At 33.6% G+C, this 22,632-nt stretch overlaps 1 long non-coding RNA gene across 1 annotated transcript; it reads right to left on the reverse strand.

The window, feature by feature from the left end:
* Nucleotides 1–731: 731 nt before the first annotated feature.
* Nucleotides 732–19,985, reverse strand: LOC140856058 (uncharacterized). Its single transcript, XR_012139465.1, has 3 exons — nt 19,567–19,985; nt 1,246–1,727; nt 732–1,023 (listed from the first exon to the last, which is right to left on the reverse strand). It is a non-coding gene; the product is annotated as an uncharacterized lncRNA (long non-coding RNA).
* Nucleotides 19,986–22,632: the final 2,647 nt, after the last annotated feature.

Genomic DNA, 22,632 nt, shown 5'->3' on the forward strand with positions numbered 1-22,632 from the left:
ATTGTACTATATGGTAGTACAATGAGCTTAATCCCATGCTTATCAATGAGCTTCATCATCCCATTCTTAACAATGCACAACAATGAGCTTGACATTGTACTATATGCACAACAATGAGGTTAATCATCCCATGCTTAATAATGAGCTATATTGTAGTACATATGATTTTCTATCATGCTTAACAATGACCTTACTCATCCTTGGGAAATTATAAGCCTAACCCATGCATTATACCTACATGCAAGCTATGCATGCACAATTAGAAGCCTTATTTTATCTACCAAGCTAAGACTTGGGACCACAGTGGCATATCAATAAGCAAAAACAATTGGATAAACAATTGGGCAAACCACTAACTGAATATTATAAGAGCCTACTTTGCCCACAGTCCACAGTGAGTATATCATCCAGTAATTGAACATCTACAAATCCCATAATACACAATCATATGAAGTAACAAACAAAGGCATGCAAAACAAACAAACACGAAACATCCATACATAATAAAAAAATACAGATAAAAAAAACTCAATTTAGAAACCCTAACTTCAGAATTTTGTAAAAACAAACATATAAATCAGAACAAACAGATAGGTTTGCCAAATACACCTGAAAAAGGAAGCATCACTCCAAAAAATCGTGCGATTATTGAAGGATAATTCATTGGAATAATACATTTCAAAAACAAGCATACCTCAACCAAATCGGATGTTGTTGTTGAGATGGGAGGAGCTCCTCTTCCGAGCCATTCAAAGCAGTTTACACTATGAAGCAGACATCCAAACCAGTGATTTTCTTCAAGGGACTGATAGCGACGGATCGAACTCTGAGAGGGAACAAGGAAAAAAGAGCACGCATTCATAGAGACGACCACCTGCATCTCACCTGAGGGTGGGTATTTTTTCTGCCTTCGCCCCTTCCATGTCAACTCCTCTATCATCGTTAAGTTGCCATGTCGGATCATAATCCCAAGTATGTTGCCATGTAGGCCCCGACAGCGAGCACGGACTCCAATTGGAAGGCCTGTGGGTCATGTTGCAATATTTTATCAAATGTAAGGTTGACATAGATTGATTTTTTTTATGTAGGGGGTATTTACAAATAGATATAAAATGTAAGGGATTATATGCTAATTATCTTTAATTCTATTATGATATATTAATATTATATTTGAAATATCTTATATATTTATAAAAAATAATTTTATTAATATACCATGATTATCATGATCCTTAAATTTATGACCTTCGATCGAAGACATGATAGAAAGCTCCGTGAATATTTGCTCCGAACGCGTGCCTCCAGTTCCTTCATCGTCGTCGGGCACTTTCAAAGCAAAACTTCCACGGAACCATTATGCTTGGACATTAATTTGTGCACGCGTACCCACTTGTAATATTGCGTGTATTTCAGACGTTTTCCGTATCTCAAATGGCAGTAGGGGCCGGTGCTGACGGCTTTCGGCTCGTAGGCCTTCTTAGCAGATGACAAGATTTCATTTCAGGTGGCAATGCATAAATGGTGATGCTTTTTTGTCCTGGATGATTCTGCCGACGTCTAAGACCACGTCTCCGACTATTTCCCACTCGGCATCCACTACTTAATTCGTTCGATCTCTCAGATGTTTTGTGTTCAAACTCATCTGTAAGCTTCTCATCAGAATTAACGGATCTGTAGGCTGAGGCGTAGCCTGGAAGTAGGACATTTTTTTCTGATGTGCTTTGGATCTGCCACAAGAACATTTATTCTCGTTCAAATCATAGATCTGATTGAGAAAACCGGAAAAAACAAAATATCATTGTCACGTTCAAAGTGGTTTCCTCTGGAGGGCAAACTAGCCTCGGGAAACCCATTCGTCTCGTCCAATAAACAACAAATCACATGGTAACAAAAGACGGTAAGCACGGGTGCAACTAACGTGCATATCAAAAAAAAATATAAGGGTGCAACCTTCGAAAGTGAAAATAAAAAATTGGAATAAAAAAAAGAGAGAGAGAGAATCTCCGGCATTTAGACGCATGTGGCAAGGCAAGTGGTTCGATAACCGAAGAATATCAAAAGATTGTTAGTAAATCAATTTATATAATCAGAATCTAGGCTAGTGATTAGGTAACCCGAGCATTTTTCTAATATCCTTATCTTTTCACCCTTAAATTGCTAATTAGTTTATACTCTAATATTCTTTTTTCTATAGAAAAAATAAATATTCTTTTCTAGCCGGGTGGGATAAGCCTATGGCTTGCTCCTCCACTTTTTCTCTCTCTTCTATTGGATGGACTCCTGCTTATATCATATTTTAACATTCAAGAATTACTGTACATGTGGCAATTTAGAAAAAGAATTAGATAGGGTCCTGCTTATATCTTAGCTTAATAATTCAGTTGGTGCATGACCGAGAGCAAGTATTATATGGATCAAGTTTTATAAAAATCAATTCGTCTGATTCAAAAAATAACTAAAGTCACATGGTAAGAAATGAGACTAAGCATAGGTGTAACATGCATATGAAAAAAAATATAAGGGTGCAAACTTCGAGAGCTTAAATAAAAGATTGGAAGCAAAGTGGGAAAAAAGGGGGGGAATCTTTGACAGCAATATTATCGGATCAAATGGACACAAGTGAATGACAGAAATGCAAAGTTTTTTATACTAGAACTCTACTTTAAAGAAAGCAAAATGTCATCTTAACATCAAAGATAACAATCTTGATTAATTTGCTAAATAATTAATTTATACTCTAATGTTCTTTGTCTAGCCATGTTACATGAGCAGGTTCCCCTTCTCTCTAGGAGTCAGAAATTTTCGTTTGATGTGCTCCACATCTGCCTCCACCAAGAAAATATATTCTCATTCAAACCATAGATCAGATTGAGGAAAAAAAAATCTTTGGAACATTCAAAGCTATTTCCTCTGCTCTGTACATGCTATGGACCAACCAAGGAGAGGCAAACTAACCTCGAGGAGCCATTCGTCTCATCCAATATATAACAAAAATGACATGGTTAGAAAAGAGAGTAACCAATGGTGTAACGTGCATATGAAACAAAATGTAAGGGTGCAAACTACGAGAAATCAAATAAAAATTGGAAGCAAAATGGGAAAAAACAAATAAAAGGACTCTTTGACAGCAACGGTATCAGATCAAGTGGATGAAAATGGGTGATAGAAATAGAAAGCTTTTCATGCTAGAACTCTGCCTTATAGAGAATAGAGTGCCATCTTAACATCAAAGGTGGCAAGGCAAACCATCTCATGATCAAAAAATGTTAGAGAAGTAATAGTAAATCAATTTATGTAACCAGAATCTAACCTAGCGGATATGTAACCCAAGCATGTTTTCAATACCCTCAATTGCTAATTAGTTTGTACCCTAATATTTTCTTTTAGCCTAGTGGGATAAGCATAAGGTCCTATCTTTTTCTCTCTCCTCTTTTTCTCTCTCATATTAAATGGACTCATGTTTATATCATATTTTGACATCCAAGCATGACTATACAGATGGCAATTCCTAAGAAGAATAAGGTAGGACCTTATTTGAAACCTATCTTCATAATTCAGTTAGCAGTTGAGAATAAGCACCATATGGATCAAGTTTTATAAAAATAGAGCGAATAAGAGCCACATGACCTTTGCTGGATGTAGACGAATTTGGTTAAGTGTAGAACCTTGGCCAAAGAGGTAAGATTCAACCATGATATGGATAGATAGGCTGAAGGATTGATGTTCAGCCATCATTAGTCATAATATGCTAGTACAGATCGTATGTTGAATGATATAAATCGTAATCTAATTTACGATTACACTGTAAGAACCTATCCAAGTGAGCCCATTTTGAACCAAAGTCGGTGGTCCCAACCAACTTTAATTCAAATACCAAAAAAGAGAGAGAGAGAGAGAGAGAGATGAAGAGGGAAATCCATTTTTGATTGAGGTCTCACCTCCTTAGATCAAGTTCATAAACTGAATAAAGCTAAGATCGAGACCCTTGTTGGTCGACCCAATCCAAATAGGCTAGGCTCTTGATTGAACCTAAATTAAGTGGATCCAATCTAAAAACCCAATTGGCCTAGACCGAGTATCTCTCTCCTTCCCATATTGATCGAGTCGAATCATATAGATTAGACCTTAATAGAACCCAAATAGAGTTTCTCTTCCCCTTCTATGATTGATCAGATTGAGTTTAATTAGTCTAGTTTTTCTTTAGTTAATGAATTAGATTTAGAGTTTTGATTTAGATTAGGAGGAGCATGGATCTAAGGATTAGAGACTACATATCGAAGATCATGACTTTTGGATCCAATTGACTGTAAGTTTTCTTTGCTCTCTAGATTTTTTTTAATGCATGTCATATATTTCAAACTAAAATTTATTAAATAAATATATTAAAATATTTAAAAATTTAGCAAAATATTTATATTATACATGCTTTTATGAAAATGATTATTCAAAATTATAAATCAAGCATAAGATGACTGATATGGTTATTGCAAACTACAAATTTGAAATAAATTGATATCTCTGATTTAATATCATATGATATTTGGAAAGGAGATTATGCATGTTCACCTTTGTATAAATTTTTTAATAAAAAGTATTTTACTGCTTTTTGGAAATGAGATATGTGATACTTCAACTTTTAAGATTATTATGAAAATAAATATGATTATGTTATAAGTACTAGTGAGAAAAATTTTTTAGTTAAAATATGATCTAGGTCTAACCAACAGGACTGATCATTGGCCATACATCAGAAAACTAATTTCTTTTGAGTCTAGCTAGTTGAGGCTGATCACTGACAAAGTTAGTCTTTTGGATCTAATCAATCAGGGGTGATCACTAGCACACGTTGATACATCGCGTATTTATTTTCAAGACTAATTTTTTGTTTTGTCACGAGGTTAATCGTGACTGTATGAATCAGAGCTGGTTCTTTTCTGAGCCTTATCAAGAGTTAGTCTCTTCTAGGCCTTATCACAGGACTGATCATGGCTGTAGTCATCGATAATTGAGAGAGAATTTTGTACTTTACTACTATACATGGCATGTTTTGGAAAAGTTATTATATTGATACATGTATCTTATTTTTATCAAATTACTATAGTTAAAATAATAATTTAATTTATGCTTGATCCATCAGAGATATTGAAAACTTAGTCTGTAAAGCTCACCCCCTCTTTTTTATTTTTTTAAAATTTAGAAGAGCATATGGAGCTTGGGTTCGAGTAGCAAAGAGTTTAACGATTTGAAGACTTGCAATTAATATTTCTTTGGAGAAATTGATTAAATTTTTTTTATTATTATTAAGTAGTTATGGATTATTCTTTGAATCAACAAATTAGAGTATTCTATCACTGCCCGAAGTTGAAATGATGTGGATAAATCAAATAGGCAAGCCTTACATATCTAATGGGGTGAAACCCTAAGGATGTATGCTCATTTATTGCGCATCCAGCTTGAGCCGTCGAATCCGATGGTGACATACACCATATGTAGGATCATCAAAGCAAAGCATCGAACCAATGAAGATCGTGTTGATATGGGGAGTTATGGAGATCAGTGGTTATATTATAATTATTTAATTTTTTGTATGAATTATGAATCTTTATTTTATATGAAGGCCCTTCAATAAAAATTCCAATATATCTTTTTATCATAGTTAAAACTCTATCATAAGCTTTTATCCTATGAGCAGGTATATTTTAGACCTTTAACTAGCTGAGCACTATACTTTATCATAAGCCGGCACGACATGTATACCGTAGCCCAGTGCTATACCCCTATCAACCTTTGCATAGCAGTGTAATAGAGTTGGAAGTTCTTGACAAAAAAAAAAAAAAAAAAGAAGGGTAGGATTTTATACTCTGATCCCTCAACTAAGATCATGTGCAACTCTATTAGGATGAATTTCTAGATTCTATCAATTTTGATGTATAAGCACCTTTACCTTTAGTGATTTCATCATACATGTCATATAATCTGATTTTAAAATTTATATTGCTTAGTTTTATATCTACATTTTTGAAATATCCCAAATAGTTGTAATTAAAATTTATAAAAATTACTTGTGCATATTATATTTATACTTATATTAAATATTATGCATGTCTTGTATAAAAGAATAAATTTTAAAATTTTTGATCAAGCATGAAGTATTTTACTTGAGCATAATCATAATCATAATGATTGATTGTAATAATGGAGGTGTTTAAGATTAGATGTTAAACCTTGTTTTGGAACAGCATGAACATTTAAATAAAATATGCTAACTATATGTCCGAGGAAATATGTTTTAAAATGGATTTTGTTGCCACTAGTTTTCTGGCTGGTGCCAAATCGGCTAGAGAAGAGATGTAGAGTAGTGATCGGTGGCGGTGGCTCAACCTGCAAAACAAGTCCTTGACTGGAGTTGGCTCTAGTGAAGACCATCTGATGCTCAAGTCAGAAAACTAAGAAATAAAGGAAAGGAGGTATTGTTGGAAGAGAAGTGATTGCATATCTTAAGAGTCTCCTTTGGCCAAGTAAGGGTGGAAGTGCCATGAAGAATCTGAAGAATTAGGTTGCTAGCCTTATCTTATTGGGCAAAATATGTTTATTATTTTCTACTTTATCTAGAGAGATACATCATTATCTTCTTCTTTATCTGCTTATGGAAGGTTGTTACATGGATTTTAGGATTTCTTTAGCTGGCATAAATCAGGCAATGATATCAAGCATAAAATTTTTCTAAAATATCAATTTGGGTTGGCCTCAAAGATAACTTGGGTTGGTCAGAACTAATATCAGCCGACCAAGGCACCAAGTACTTCAGCTTCAACTAAGGTAAGATTTTTCTATCCTATCATATGCCCCTTACTCTTGAGTTCGAACTAGAATTAGATCGAACAAAAGGAGTATACTAAGTTGGTTTGCTCGATCCTGCAAGGGACACGTGTCGCATCCCTATTCCTTTAGATGAAGTGTCACATTTGCCTTTTCATGACAGACACATTTGCCTTTTCATGCCAGACAAAACATCAATCAACCTGATTGCCTTTTGCAAGGACTAGCATAAGTTTTTTAAGAAGCGCCAAGTGTCAGTACATCACTTGTGCCATTCAAGGGCTTAATAAATAAGCCATCTAGGGGGCTTGGTTCGGTCAACCAATTGGTGCCAAATGGGTGCCATCCATCAGGCTTGGCCTAACCGACGCTTGGTCTGAGCCATTCAAGGTTTCTATAAATGATGACCCTGTTCCTTTCATTTTCATCTTTACCATTTTATAGCTTTCGTGCTTTGAGGCAGCAGTGCTCCCCAGTGAAAGTTCAAAGCTCTTTCTGGTAGTTCTCTAGCAATCTTCTCAACTTATGCGGTTGACTTGGTGTCTTCCTCGATCTCCTAGTCCTTTTTTTTATTTCTTTTCCCCTTGTTTCCACACTTTTGCTTTCCATTTTTGTCTCTCTTTTCCCTCTCTTTTTTTTGGTCACTTTAAGATGGATGAGTCAGGGAACTGAGATAGGAATTGGTCCTCCAACTCTTCCTCCTCAGAGTGCTGTCCTCAAGAGTCCGACATCAGGGACAAGGTCGTAGAGGGGCCTTTGTGCCTAGATATTTGTAGTCAGTGCCGGACGTGGATGACCTATAACTGATTCCAAATTAGTTTTGGGTCCCATTCGAGTAGCTTCTGAAAGTCCCAAGGTCGGGTGGTCGGATTTGAGACCCTCCCCTAGGTCGACTCGAGCCTTACAAGGAATCTTTTTGAGCTAGGCTTAGGCTTCCACTTCATCCTTTCATTGTACAACTTTATCAAATTCTTAACATGTTCTTGAGTTTGGTAATACCAAATTCATGGTGCTTTGTTTGCTGCTTCATAATCCTTTGCTTCTTGGCTGAAGTTCCACCATCAATCACCCTATTCAGGGCATTTTCACCATCAAGAGACACCCCTATACAGGTGACTAGCAGTATATCTCTCCTTAGAGAGTTGCTCCTGTGGTCTGAGATACCCTCTCCTTCATCCATGGTTGGAAGGAGAGGTTTCTTTCATTTCTTTCCCTTCAATTGAAGACTAGAGATTCGCCTTTTGGGGCCGACCTAGAAGATCGGTCCTTCGAGCTCCAACTTTAGGAGATGAGGAATTTTGAAGTTTCAAGATCTTGAGCGGAAGGTTCTGCCATTGAAAGAGCTGCTGTCAGAGTAGATACTCTTCAATGTCTAACTCAATCAAGCCAACCTTTAAGGTGAGTGTTGGTTTTTAGTTGATCTAGCTCTTGTTCCATTTTTTTTTGGAACTAACTTGCATCGGTTCGATATAGATATGAGGCTGAAAGAGATCAAAAAGCTAAGTAAGGCATCTCATAAAAGAAAGAAGACCTTAGGTGCTCCTACGGTTCGACAAAAGTGGTAGCGAGGTGATGCTTTCGGGAGTAAGGCTAATCTTGGGGAGCTCATTAGTTCCAGCAAAGGTAGTCCTTGGCACCCCGATTCAAGTTCATGCACTAGGGAATATGCTGTCACACCGATCTTCATTGCTTCCCCTCCATGTGAAGCTCGGATGATCCTTGCTTCAGTTGAGGTGGGGTTGGTCATTCCCTCAATTCTTCCCTTTGACTTTGCCCTGAAACATTGGAGGGTTGCTCGTGACATCATTCATGGGTTTCTGCTATCAGTCGATGCAAAGAAATTATTAGAGTTGGGTTTCAGCTTTTGACAACAAGATGCCTTCAACTCTGATAGCTAAGTAAGTTGTACTTCATCTTTCCTTCCTCATTACCTATTTTTGCTGAATTTATGAATTGATTAACCATTTGTTTTTGCAGCTTGGCCGCCACTTGATAAACTTTATGCAAGCGATAAGTCAACAAGGTCGGAGATTGCCGAGGCCCTTCGCAGGACCGAGGCAGCAAAGAAAAGGACTTTCAAAGCTGAGGAGGCCAAAAAGAAAGCTTAGTCTAAGGTGGAGGAGGCCGAGCAGAAGGCCCGATCTAAGGTCGAGACCAAGAAGAAAGCTCAGGCCAAAATTGAGGCCGAACTGAAGCACCTAAGGGAGGCACTGCAAAAAGCCAAGGCAAAGCTTTCCTTGGAAAAAAAGAGGTGATGGGCAGGAGAAGGTCATCGAGGCTAAGAAGAAGGTTGAGGGGTAGGTCATCGAGGCAGCTTGCCAGGTGATGGAGGCTCTCCGGGCCTCAGAAGAGTTCATTAAAGAGAAGGTCAATTATGGTGCAAAGGATTTCATCGCCGGCTAGGAGGTGTGCCGCTAGAAAGTAGCTCGAGTTGGATTTGTCCTTTTTGGATGAGGAGGATGACGAGGTTGCTAAAGATCAGCCTCAGTTAAAACCCATGGCAATCGAGGAAACTACTAAACCAGTCATCGATGTAACTGCAAAACCTTCGACCAACCCTTGACCTGAGGTTGCTGTTGATGCCTCCACCGAGGCTTAATCCTTGTGTATCTTTTCTTGTCACTCACTTTCCACTTCATGCAGCTAACTTTTTGTCCATTCTGTAGATGCCTAATTAGTCATGTCTTAATTAATGCCCCACTAGAGGAGAAGGCTCAAGTGGTTGGTGTTCAAGTGGAGGTTACAGAGGAAGAGGTGGTCAAAGAGTCAAATTGGCTCAACAATGAACTTCACACTTGTATGGAATAAATGACTTCCCTTGAGCATATGATTGAGCTAAAGAATTTGGCAGCGGAAGAAATTAGAAGGAGAAAGTTGCATTGGATGTGGAGAGCGCTGCCGTCGAGAAGCATAAGGCCGTAACCGAGCTTGTTTAGGCTTGCTTGTGGGCTTACAAATTTGGCTTTGATGAATGCATAATCGTGGTCCAGCAGCTCCATTCTACAGTCAGAGCCAACTCTCAGTCTCTAGGAAGACGAGCCAACTCTCATATGTATATACATACATACGTACATACATATATATATATATATATATATATATATATATATATATATATATATATATATATATATATATATATATATATATATTAGGCTTTTATGTTGGTAGAGCCTTCATCTGCCACATGTACATGGTTTTCTTCTTTCTTGGTAAGTTCAAATCTCTCTTGATTGCATAATAAAACAAAAGTCATGGTTTTTAAGAGATAGATCCCATATAGAATGCCTCTCTTGATTGCATAATTAATCAACAGTTATAGCATTTAAGAGACAAGTCCCAAATGGAATGCTTCAATGCTATCTCATCACGTGTTAATTGGAGAGCATTTTAAAGTATACTATGATAGACATTGGTACTATAAGTCTTCGGACTAATGTTGGTCGCATGTCGACATGAAGCTTGGGTCCGATTCATGGAGTGCTTCCTTCCAGGTGAACCTACAATAAAAGCCTGCATGCACTGAAAGTACTCCAGTAGGGGACCCTCCGATACTTAAGTTAGCTGAAGCTTAAAAATGGGGATGAAAGAAAAGAAGAGATGGTAGAGAGAGTTTAGGCACTATTCTCTGTGGGTGTGGTTGCTTGCTTACCTTAAAATCCCTTAGTTATCTCTTTATATAGAGATGGAGTTGTAGGCCGCCCTACCTGAATATGGTAGCTATTAGGCTCTAGTCAGCTAGGTTATTAGGGATCAATTTGGTAGGCTGTTAAGATAGAAAATCTACCTACTGACTTACAAATCATGGTTGTTAGTCATAGGCGTTAGTTGTGGATTCCATCCATGCTCTAAAAGTCACAAGGAAGTTCTAGAGAGTTGACCTCATCATTGAGATGGCTTGTGGCTCAAGGTTGGCATCACACTAGAGTGCTACATCGATCTGAACTCGAGGTCAAGTGGGCATGAATGAGGTTAGGATCCTCTAAGCGGTGATATCAAATGACTGGGTCGGTTTCTAATGAGCTGAGATTGGCATCCACTAGATCGATATCAATTCGATGATAAGGTCGATTGTTGTTCGGGATCATTGGCTTGCACTATTTTCCCTTATGTTGGACCTTTGATGTGGTTCAGGATATCTCTAGCTCAAGTCAGATTGCATCAGTCAGGTCTACATGTTGTTCAATAAAGTAGTGATCCAGTCATAACTCTATAAACTTAGGACCCACTACTTTATCTTTTACATCTTGATCAAGCTTGCAACTTAGCTCATAGGGGTGTCAATGCCTTTGACATTCTTCATACAAATTAAATTTATTTTTTTATATATTTACTTTAGTTTATAAAGATCTCCTAATTTGATTACTTGATTTGAAGTCCAAGGAAGAAGATCAATTTTACCATCATACTCATCTCAAACTCATCCTGCATTAACTTAGTAAATTCTTCACATAGAACCTCACTAGTAGCACCAAATATTATATCATCAATATAAATTTGAATAATTAAATGATCATTTGATTTTTTTTAACAAAAAGTTATATCTATATTTCCTCTTTTAAATCATTTTCAAATAAAAATTTTCTTAAATGATCGTGCCATGCTCAGATCGCTTGTTTCAAACTATATAAAGCTTTATTCAATTTAAAAGCATGATTAAAAAATTTATGATTTTCAAAATCTAGAGATTATTCTATATAAATTTTCTTCATAATGTATCCATTTAATAATATACTTTTTACATCCATTTGAAAAAATTTAAAATTTATAAAGTACGCAAAAGCTAAAAGCAATCCAACAGCTTCAAGTCCAACAATTAGTGTAAAAATTTCATAAAAATCAATTTCTTCTTTTTGATTGTGATCTTGTGTAATCAATCTAACCTTATTTCTAATTACACTATCTTGTTTATGCAATTTGTTTCGAAAAACCTATTTTGTACTAATTACAAGATAGTTTTTAGGTCTTTCAACTAAATTCTAAATATTATTTCTTTTAAATTGATTTAGTTCTTTTTCTATAGCCATTATCCAGTTTGTATCCTTTTCAGCTTCAAGAATGGCTTTAGGTTCAACATGAGAAATAAATACAAAATGATTTAATGCTTCCCTAACAGATGCTCTACTTCTAATATCTTGAGATGGATCATCTATAATAAGTTATTTAAGGTGACTATGTGCGTACCTTCATTCTTTTGGCAAGCCATCTGTACCTTATTGAACAGAGAATGGAAAGTTCATGCGCTTCTTCATTTTCATCTTCTTGTTTTCGCTCCTTTTATTCTTGGTCTTGAGAAAAAGTATCTTCTAATGATATTTCTTTCATCTCCTTTTTAAATTTATCTGCATCATCATCTACTTCTACTTCTCTTAATTTAAGAATGTTAGTCTCATCAAATACAATATGAATTGACTCTTCTACAACCAAAATTTTTCTATTAAATACTCCACAAGTTTTGCTAAATGATGAGTAATCAAGAAAAATATCATCATCTAATTTAGTATCAAATTTATCTAGTTTGTCCTTACCATTTATCAAAATAAAACATCGACAATCAAAAATTTTTAAATAAAAAATATTTGGCTTCTTTTCTTTGTAAAGCTCATAGGAGGTTTTCTTTAAAATTGATCTAATAAATGCTCAATTAAGTATATGGCATGCAGTATTTATAGCTTCCGTCCAAAAATACTTTGGTAGGTTATTTTCACAAAGTATGGTCCATGCCATCTCTTACAAAGTCCTACTTTTTTTCTAACACCCTATTTTGTTGAGATATTTTAAGTGCTAAAAAGTTATAATCAATTCCATTTTTAGAACCAAACTTTTTAAAAGTTTGATTTTCAAATTCTATCCCATAGTCACTTCTAATTTGTAAAGCTTTGCAGTCTTTTTCAATAGTGATTTTCTTAACAGCTTTGCAAACATTTCAAATGCTTCATCTTTATAAGTAAATAGCAAAATCCAAGTGTATCGAGAAAAATCATTAATAATAATAAAACCAAAACACTTGCCACCAAGATTAGTAGTCTTGATTGGCCCAAACAAATTTATATGCAAAAGTTCCAAAGATCTAATAGTTGAAACAAAATTTTTAAGTTTAAACAATGATCTAGTTTGCTTACCTGATTGACATATATTGCAAATTTCATTCTTTTCAAAATCAAGTTTTGGTAAATCTCTAAACCAAATCATTTTTGATTAATCTAGCAATAAAGTCTATCCTTGTATGACTTAGTCTACTATACCAAATCCAACTAGCTTCATTGACTTTGATGTTTATAGCAACTAAACATTCTATGCTGTCCTTACAAAGATCATCAAGATCCATCAAATAAATATTTTCATGTCTCCTTCCTATGAATTTGATACTATTATCAGTGGAATTAATTACAATGCAATGTGATGATTTAAATAGAACATCAAATCCTAATCACATAATTGACTTATACTAAGTAAATTATATATTAAACCATCAACAAGCAATATATTTTCAATAAAGATGGTAGGAATAATTTTTATATTACTGAGATCAATAATTTTATCTTTATCATAGTCTCCAAATGTAACAACTCATCCATCTTTAGCTTTAAGAGAGATAAATTGAGATTTATCTCCTATCATATGTCTTGAGTATTTGCTATCTAAATATCATTTTTTTTTGTCTCAAAGGATGCCAAGTATACGTACAAAATATGGATCAAGTCTTCTTAGATACCCAAGCTTTTTTAGATCCTTTGAGGTTAGTTGGAATGATTTCTTTTAGAATCCAAATTTATTTAACTTTAACATTTCTGAATATACTCATATTGCAATCAATAGATTTATATCCCATTTTGTTGCATTTGAAATACGTGATAGCATTCAAAAGTGGGTTTTACAAAAATATTTTTCAAAAAGTTTTGTTTAGTTAAAGTATCAAATTTTGAGTCAGCTTTCAAAAATAATTTTCTATTTTTTTAAAAGTATTTGAAGATTTTGTGAGCTAAGAATAAATTTGTCCACAATATGCTTTAATTTATTGACTTCCTTTTGAAGACATTAATTTTTTTCAAGTAAATCATTTTACTTTTTTAAAAGATTTTCTTTTTTCGTTTCAAAATTTTTATTTTCTTTAATTAATAAATGAATTAACTTTTTAAGTTCTTTATTTTTATGAGATAGCCTTTTAAAATCATCAAGCAATTCATAAAGACATCATGCAGCTCTTGAAAAGTAAAATCATAGTTATTGGTATTTATCTTGATCACATATACCATGAGGCAAAAGTTTGCTTTTTCTTCTTTTATTTTTTCTTTTTCCTCAGAGCTAGAATCTTAATCATTTTTCTATATGGCCATCATAGCTATTTTCTTAAATCTCCTTAAGTTCTTTTGAGTAGGGGGCAGTCTGTTCTAAAGTGTCTGGATCTTTTACATTCATAACATATTACTGGTTGCTCCTTTTCTTTTCTTTCTCCTTTGCTTTGCTTCTTTTCCTCTAATATATCCTTTTTCTTAGGGCCAAACCTTTTCTTTCTTATGAATCTTCTGAATCTTCTAGTGATCATGGTGATTTCATCATCATTGTCGGATTCCTCCGACGTGTCACTCTCTATATCTTCATTAGTTATTGATTTTAAGGCAATGGATTTTCTTTTCTTTGCTTATTCTTCTATATTTTGATTCATGATCAACTCATGATCATAAGTCATGAGTAAACCAATAATCATGAGTCATGAGTAAACCAATAACTATTTCAAAGATAACTTATTCAGATCTTTAGCATTTTGGATTGTAGTCACCTTGACCTCCTAATTCTTTGACAATGACGTGAGAATTTTATGAAGTTTGCTATTAGTACAGTTCTTGCCAAGACTTTTCAAATTATTTATAATATCAATAAATCTAATGAACATATCAGTAATACTTTTACTAGATTTCATTTTACATAGTTCATATTTATGTACAAGCATGATAATTTTTAATTCTTTTACTTGATTAGTATCCTTATGGATAATTTCTAATATATCTTATATCTCTTTAGCAGACATGCATGTGAAAATTCTATTAAACTCATAGGCATCTAAAGTATCATACAAAACACTCATAGCTTTTATATTTAATTAAGCAAATCTTTTGTCTAGATCATCCCAATTCTTTTCAAGTTTGGAAGAAGGCATACCATCAATCATAATTGTTAGTGTGTGAGGACCATTTAATATAATATTTCACATATCATAATCTTATGCTTGAATGAATATTTTTATTCATGCTTTCCAATAAATGTAATTTGTGCCATTAAAGAATGGAGGTCAATTGGTTGATTGGCCCTTAATCAATGATGTACCAATTGGGATTGCCATTCATCTTTAGCTCTTGATGGTTAGATTAAATAGGCTGAGTATCTGCTATAATACTACTTGTTTCCTAAGAGTGGCAATCCAGAAAAGGAGATGAATTGGGTTTTTTAAAAATTAATTAGAGAACTTGTGCCCAAAAATAATTTGAGAGTGTTTGTGGAGTACTTCATAGAAAATAAATTTATAGTAAAAAATAAAAAATAAATATAAATTTATAATCACAAAAATATAAGATTTATAGTGGTTCGATGCTTAACTTAGCACTTACATTCACTTCCCAAGTCAACCCACATGTGAATTCCAACTATAATCCTTCAAAATTATAGTCTGATTATTTTCATGAGCTAACAATCTAATCTAGTTGCCATTCTCTGACTCACCAATCAAAATCTTACAATTGATTGGTTTTGTGGATTCACAATCAACTTAATTGATTTTTTCTGATTCATCAATCAAAACCTTACAATATCGAACTTAAGGCTTGAACCAACACCAAATTTTTTCTCTCAAGAAACTTGTCATAATAACCAACAAAGGATATACAAGAATTTAAAGTTCAAAATAATAAAATAAACTCTTTAAACTCTTGAAGAAGTCAAAGTGATTGAGCTCTTGAATTACTTTGACTTCTTTCTTAAATACTTGAGAGGAGATTGATAAAGACTTCAACACTTTTGCTCAAAGGTGGTTGGCTCAAATCAGTCCATTGTTCCTCTCATTTTTGTTGACTAGATGTGGGAAGGTCTGAATTAAAGCTTTCTTAACTTCCTTCTACTTTCTCTCGTGTTCAATTCAATAGCTTGAAGAATAACTCAATAAAATCAAAGACTTATATTCCCCATTTTCATTCTTTCCTTTTATAGCCTCAAACATGTCTGTAATTAATGCTTTAGCTATTGGAAGTTTGAAAATAGCCACTAGAAACAAGTTTTGATTGTTTGAAAAAATCTGAAAAATTAGTTATTATTCTATTAGAATTCTATAAGTCAGCTCATCTAAGCTCTTAGTTGACTAATTTGAAACTAAGTTGGCTAAGTGAAATTTTTGAAATAGCTTAGGAACAGATGTAAATTTTTTAACTTTATGCATATTTTATCTGTCTGAGACTTGGTCAGCTCAGATATCTTCTTAGTCGGTATAGAGAACCTATAAGTTTATACTACTTTTTGTATTTTTCTACCTCTGAGATTTAGTCAACTATCTTATTCTTGTGAGTTGGCTAAGCTCCTGTCTTAGATGGCTATGTTGTTTGCTGAGTCAATGTAGAATAATTTTTGAAAACTTCAATCTTCTATCTTCATCCTGAGTCTAAGATTGAGTCGGCTAAGACCCGATCTTAGTCAGCTAAGGTGAAATTTGGTTTGCTAAAGGAGATCTGAATTTTTTCTCTTTCTATCTTTCCCTTGAACTAAGAAATTAGTCGGCTAAGCTCCTTTCTTGGTTGACTCAAAGGCATGCCAAGTATGCCAAATTTGATTTTATTTAAATTTCTTTATTCAAACATATTTTAGGCTAGACTTGCTTTCTCAAATTTAAATTATAACTAGTTGAACTTATTGAGAAATCTTTCTAGACTAGAGTTTCTGTTTATCTAAATCTTTTCATATCGAACTCAATTTCTTTGCTTCCTAACATAGATCTTTGACTTAGAAACATAGATTCACTTAAATTTGAGAGGACTTCTTCTTAAACAAAATCAACCACTGAGTATTACGAGAAATCCTACAATCACTCTCAAAAGCATCATTGGTAATCATGATTTGTATTCAAACCTTTTTTATATCATCAAAATCAATTCTAGAGCTAACAATATGACCCTTTGTTGATATTGCTTTTGATACTATGTGTCCCTTGCTATCATGATGTTCTATCCTTGATTATAAATGATCTTGTATTGAGTAGCAGATACCTCATACTTTGATCCATGAAGTATTTTTATGCTTATCTAGATTAATAATGCCAAAAAGGGGGGAGAGACATATTTTGTAAATCATATAAACAGAAGTATACATTTGATTAGTCAATATTTTTTGATTTTCTACTCTAATTTCACTCTAATACTAGATCCTCATTTCACTCCGATACCAGATCCAAGATCGGGCCCCTCACTATTTTCTTAAAAATTATTGCTTCAATCTTTGCCTTGATACTTAATCATCTTTCTTTATTTATTTTGCTCAAATATTTTATCATTTGATCTTGCACTTGGCTTTTTAAGCGTCTTAATCATGTATTCTAAAATATTTGCTTAAAGCTCATGCTCTGATCAAATGCATCAATCTAATACATTTGTATATGCCTTGATCCTATTCTTATACATTTTTAATGCCATTTACTTTACTCCTATGTTTTACATATTTTATTTTGCTTATATTCAATGTTTTGTTATCATCAAAATGAGAAGATTGTTAATCCAAAAATTAATTTTAATGATTAAAAAATATTTGAGAAGAGTATTAATGATTATATGTCGTTGGAGAAGTGCAATACTATATTTCAAGAAAGCCAAGAGATTTGAAGCAAATAAGAATGCATAGAGAAGGCTAAAGTTTCAAATTTTTAAGTTAGAGATAAGAACAATATTTTTTGGAAGCCTCAAGAGCATTCAAGATGACTTTGGAAAGATGGAAGATAATTTCGAGGTGTTCAAAGGTTAAAATATGAGAAAATCACTTTTCGAACATCAGGAGCTGACCCCTAAATCTTAGGGGGTGACCCATAGGTCATCCCCTTGGGATAAGTGGAGTGGAGCTGGCATGCTTTGGAGGCCTCGCATGTCACAGGTGCTTTGGGCTAGGGGGCAACCTTAGGGTCTCTATCCCTTTGGTGGCATTGGGACAAACAAAAAGTAATATCTCTATTTTGCCACAGGGGGTGACACTTAGGTCAATCCTTGGAACCTGACAGCTTGTAATGACTAGTTTTTAAGTCTATTTTTGATGTATTTAATGCTCTTTAATGGCTTTAAATGGCTAACAACACTACAAGAAAATAGTGAATTTGTGACTAAAATCAATCATAAAATACCCAAAATCGGTTGGAAATTGAATTTTATGATCGATTTAAGATCGATTACTGTCGGTCGCATAAACCTTGGTTGCAAATAATTGCAATCGAAAATTTCTACCATAAAATTTTGCAATCAATTTCATGACTGATTAAATAAAAATAAGCAATCGCTAAATTAAAAAAAAATCGATATTTTGTGATAAAATTGATCAATTAGTGATCGATTTTGCAACCAATTTATCGATGTCAAATTTAATAACAATTTTTTAATTACAAATTTGTGATCGATTTTTCGATCGTAAATTTAATAAAAAAAATTTTAATTCTGAATTTACGATCGATAAATCAATCGCAATGTATTTTTGTAAAAAAATTATAAATAATTTATTATTTTTATTTTTTTAATAAAGTGATTGCAAAATCGATCGTAAATTAATTTTACTATTTTTTATTTTAATAAATCAATCACAAAATTGATCATAAATTAATTTTAATATTTTTTATTTTAATAAATCAAATATAAAATCGATCATAAATTAATTTTAATTTTTTTATTTTAATAAATCGATTGTAAAATAGATCATAAATTAGTTTTACCATTTTTATTTTAAAAAATATATCACAAAATCGATTCGCAAAGTTTTTTTGATATTAAAAAATTATTTATTTTTATTTAATTTTCATCTATGAAAGAACTTGATATTTAGCAAATATTTAATATATCAAATACAAATAATCTCATAAATGTAAAATATATTTCATAACTCAAATGGTCAACATAATTAAACATAACATTCATGTTCAAAACAAATTGCAACAACATAATTTATGCCACAAACAAATAGATTACATACAATACACAATAACCCCAAGTCCATTGGCATAAACAAATTTCAAAATAAATAACTAAAACTTTATTTCTTAAAAAATGATCCACAAAAAATAGAATACCATAGTACAAACAAAAATCCCACATCAAGTGACATGAATATAACTTAGATTTTAGCTAATTAGTGTCATTATATTTGGACTTAAAAATAAAATAAAATAAAATAATTAAAAATCTTTAAAAAATTATAAAGTGGTCCATAAACAAATAGAATTTCATATTATAAACAATAATCCTGCTTCAATTGACATGAATATAGCTTAGATTTTAACTAATTAGTGTTATTACTTTCGAATTTAATAATAAATTCTAAAAAATTAAATAAAAAATTTAAAAATAATAAAATATCCACAAACAAATAGAATTTCATAGTACAAATAATAACCCCAACTCAATTGCCACGAACATACCATACATTTTAACTAATTATTGTTATTATTTTTAGATTTAACATAAGTAAATAGAAAATTAACCTAAATTTACAAAAAAAAAGAGAGAGAAAATATTAAACCTAGTAGTGGCACACGGTGGTGCTGTCGGTTCCGATGTTGGGGACTGGCCAGCGGGGGGAGCAGACGTCGAAGGAGCTGGATGGCGGCGGCGGCGGGCACAGGGGAGATGCCGTAGAGAAGAGGGGAAGAGGAAAAGAAAGCCTATCGCGAGGGGTGGGGCTCGACATTGGATCCGACTTTGGGAGACTCTAGCGAGCAGACATCGGAGGAGCTGGACGGTGGCGAAAGGGCACAAGGGAGACGCCGGAAAGAATAGGAGAAGAGGAAAATAAAGCCTGTCGCAAGGGGTCGGGCTCGGCGTCGGCTCTGACTTTGGGGGACTAGCCAGTGGTGGCGAGCAGACATCGAAGGAGCTGGACGGCGGCGGCGAGGCACAGGGGAGATGCCGAAGAGGAGGGGAAAAGGAAAAGGAAAAACAAAGAAGGCCTATCGCGGGTTGGGTCGGAAAAATAATAAAAACAATGGATTTGCAACCGCTAATTTCAAATTGCAAACAAAATTTCGATCGCAAAGTTAAAAATATTTTTTTCAGGTTTGCAACCGTAAAAATGGTGGCAAAAAAAGAAATATTTTTCAAGTTAAATTAGATTTATTTGCAATCGATAAAGCGATTGTAAATATAAATAATTAATTACAAAAAATTTGCTTTTAAAATCGATTTTCTCACATTGCAACTGATATACGGTCTCTAAATTAAATTAATTTTTTTCATGAAAATGATTTTGCAATTGATATTTCAGTCGCAAACTCAAAATTAAATTTTTTTTTCATTTTGTGAAAAAAACAGCAACAAAAAACTGAAATATTTTTCAAAATAAATTAGATTTATTTGTGATTGATTAATTGGTTGCAAACGTTTCAAAAAATAAAAAATTAATTAAAAAAATTTGTGATTGAATAATCAGTTGCAAAGTTATTAAAAAATTATTTTTTATTAAAAAATTTAAAATTAAGAAATTGGTCAGAAATTCATTCGCAAAATATTTTGGCAAGTGTAGGTGGGAGAATTCGCAGCAGACTTTGCAACTGATTTTAAATCGATTGCAAATATTATATTTTATCATAAATCGATCGCAAAATCAATTGCAAAAGTGACCAAAAAAAATTGGTTGGAAAATCGATCGCAAATTCACTATTTTTTTGTAGTATAAAGCTTCTCCAACATTCATTGAGGCTGTAAAGGCTTTCAAAAGAAGGGAAAACTATTAAAAAAATTAAGAAAAAATACTTTCTAAAAGCATTGAAGCATTTAGTATAAGAAGCATTCATTTCAACTCCAACTACCTCTCCTAAGAGCATTTTTTTCTCTCTTTCAAGAGGTACCTTCAAAGGCTTCTTCAATCATTTGTAAAATACTTTTGTTGTTATCTTGTGCTTATTAAGGAGCTTTGTTTGATTCTTATTGTATCTATCTTATATCCTTCTTGTATTTGTGGATATAGGTTTTGGGTGTTCTGAGAATGGTTGATAAGTACCTTGAAACAGAGTGTATTAGATTTACTCATACCTAAAACATGAATGACTAGCTTAAGGAAAACTAGGGTGCTTGGTCAATAGGATCTAATGTTGTAATTATTTAAAAATGATTAATAGATTGAAATTCACAAGTAGAAGTTTGGAGAGTGGATGTAGGTACTGAATTTGGCACCAAGCTACTATAAACATTTGCATCTGCGATGTGTTGATTTGTTGACTTATTTTCTTATGTTGATTACTTGCTTTCTTTCTTATCTTGCATATTATCTATATTTGCCACTTTACATTATGTGTATTATCAAAGCCAAATTTTAATGACACATAGCACCTTAAAATTTTTAAGAACCTAACTCAACCCCCCTCTTGGGTTGCATAGCTGGGCAACAACCTACATGACCATAGATGGTTCTTCAATGCTTGGGGTTTCTATGTGCTCCAAGAGAATCTTTCAATTGAGGTTGGTGCCTCTTGAGGTCACTAGTCAGGATAGCATATTTGCTTGGGCATTTTTAATCCTTGGTATCTGCTAAACTTTGAATATCTTGAAAGCCAAGGATAGCTCCTTGATTCTTTGCACATATCTGATTATTGTTTACTCTCAAGCTTTAAACTCCCCTTGAAAATGGTCCACGACCAATTGGGAGTCAGTGAAGGCCCTCGGTCGCTCCAAAGAGCTCTCTTTGGCAATGTTGAGGTCAGCAATCAACACCTCATATTTGACTGCATTGTTAGAGTCATTGAAACCAAACTATAGTGCATATTCGGTCACAACCTCATCTGAGCTGGTGAGAATGCAACATAAGATTCAAGAAAAAACAGTTCAGTTGTTCAAAATGTCCAATTCTCCCCATTTACTTGTCAATTGTGCAGATTCTTTCTAGTCATTTATTTTTTTTTTCATTTTCTTCTCTTTTAATATCTTTTTCTTCTCTCCCTTTTTATCATTATCAAAAATAACAAAGAATATAATTTGCATCATAAGAAAAGTAATAATAAGACCAATTGAAAGTAAAGCATTCACTAATCAAGAGTCATATAATGCCATTGATGGAAAAGTCACATTTTCATTAGCTTGAACAATCATTTAACAGGACAGATAAAGACATAACAAAACACTAAAAACATCTAACTGAAAAACATAACAAACATCTAGGACAAAATAAGATATTCTAAGGATCAATAAAGCAATAGATGAAAGTCCTAGCATCTTAAAGTGAGGATGGGGCCTCCTAAGAAGATGGTCCAGGCTGAGTAGGTGGTGAGGGATCTCTACTCTTCTTATATTGCTAAACAGACATCAATAGGGCCTTGAGGTGAAGCTGCAGTTTGGGTTTGAGTTTGAGTCTGAGTCTAGTCTTGTCATGCTTCTAATTTGAAATTGCAAGTCAGAGGTCACTACAATCACCGCACACTCATAAGAAACTTCCTCACAAGCCCAGGCTGAGTAGGTGGTGAGGGATCTCTACTCTTCTTAGATTGCTAAACAGACATCAATAGGGCCTTGAGGTGAAGCTGCAGTTTGGATTTGAGTCTGAGTCTGAGTCTAGTCCTTGTCATGCTTCTAATCTGAAATCGCAAGTCAGAGGTCA

Source organism: Elaeis guineensis, chromosome 3, assembly GCF_000442705.2.
Source record: "Elaeis guineensis isolate ETL-2024a chromosome 3, EG11, whole genome shotgun sequence".
Taxonomy (NCBI): domain Eukaryota; kingdom Viridiplantae; phylum Streptophyta; class Magnoliopsida; order Arecales; family Arecaceae; genus Elaeis; species Elaeis guineensis.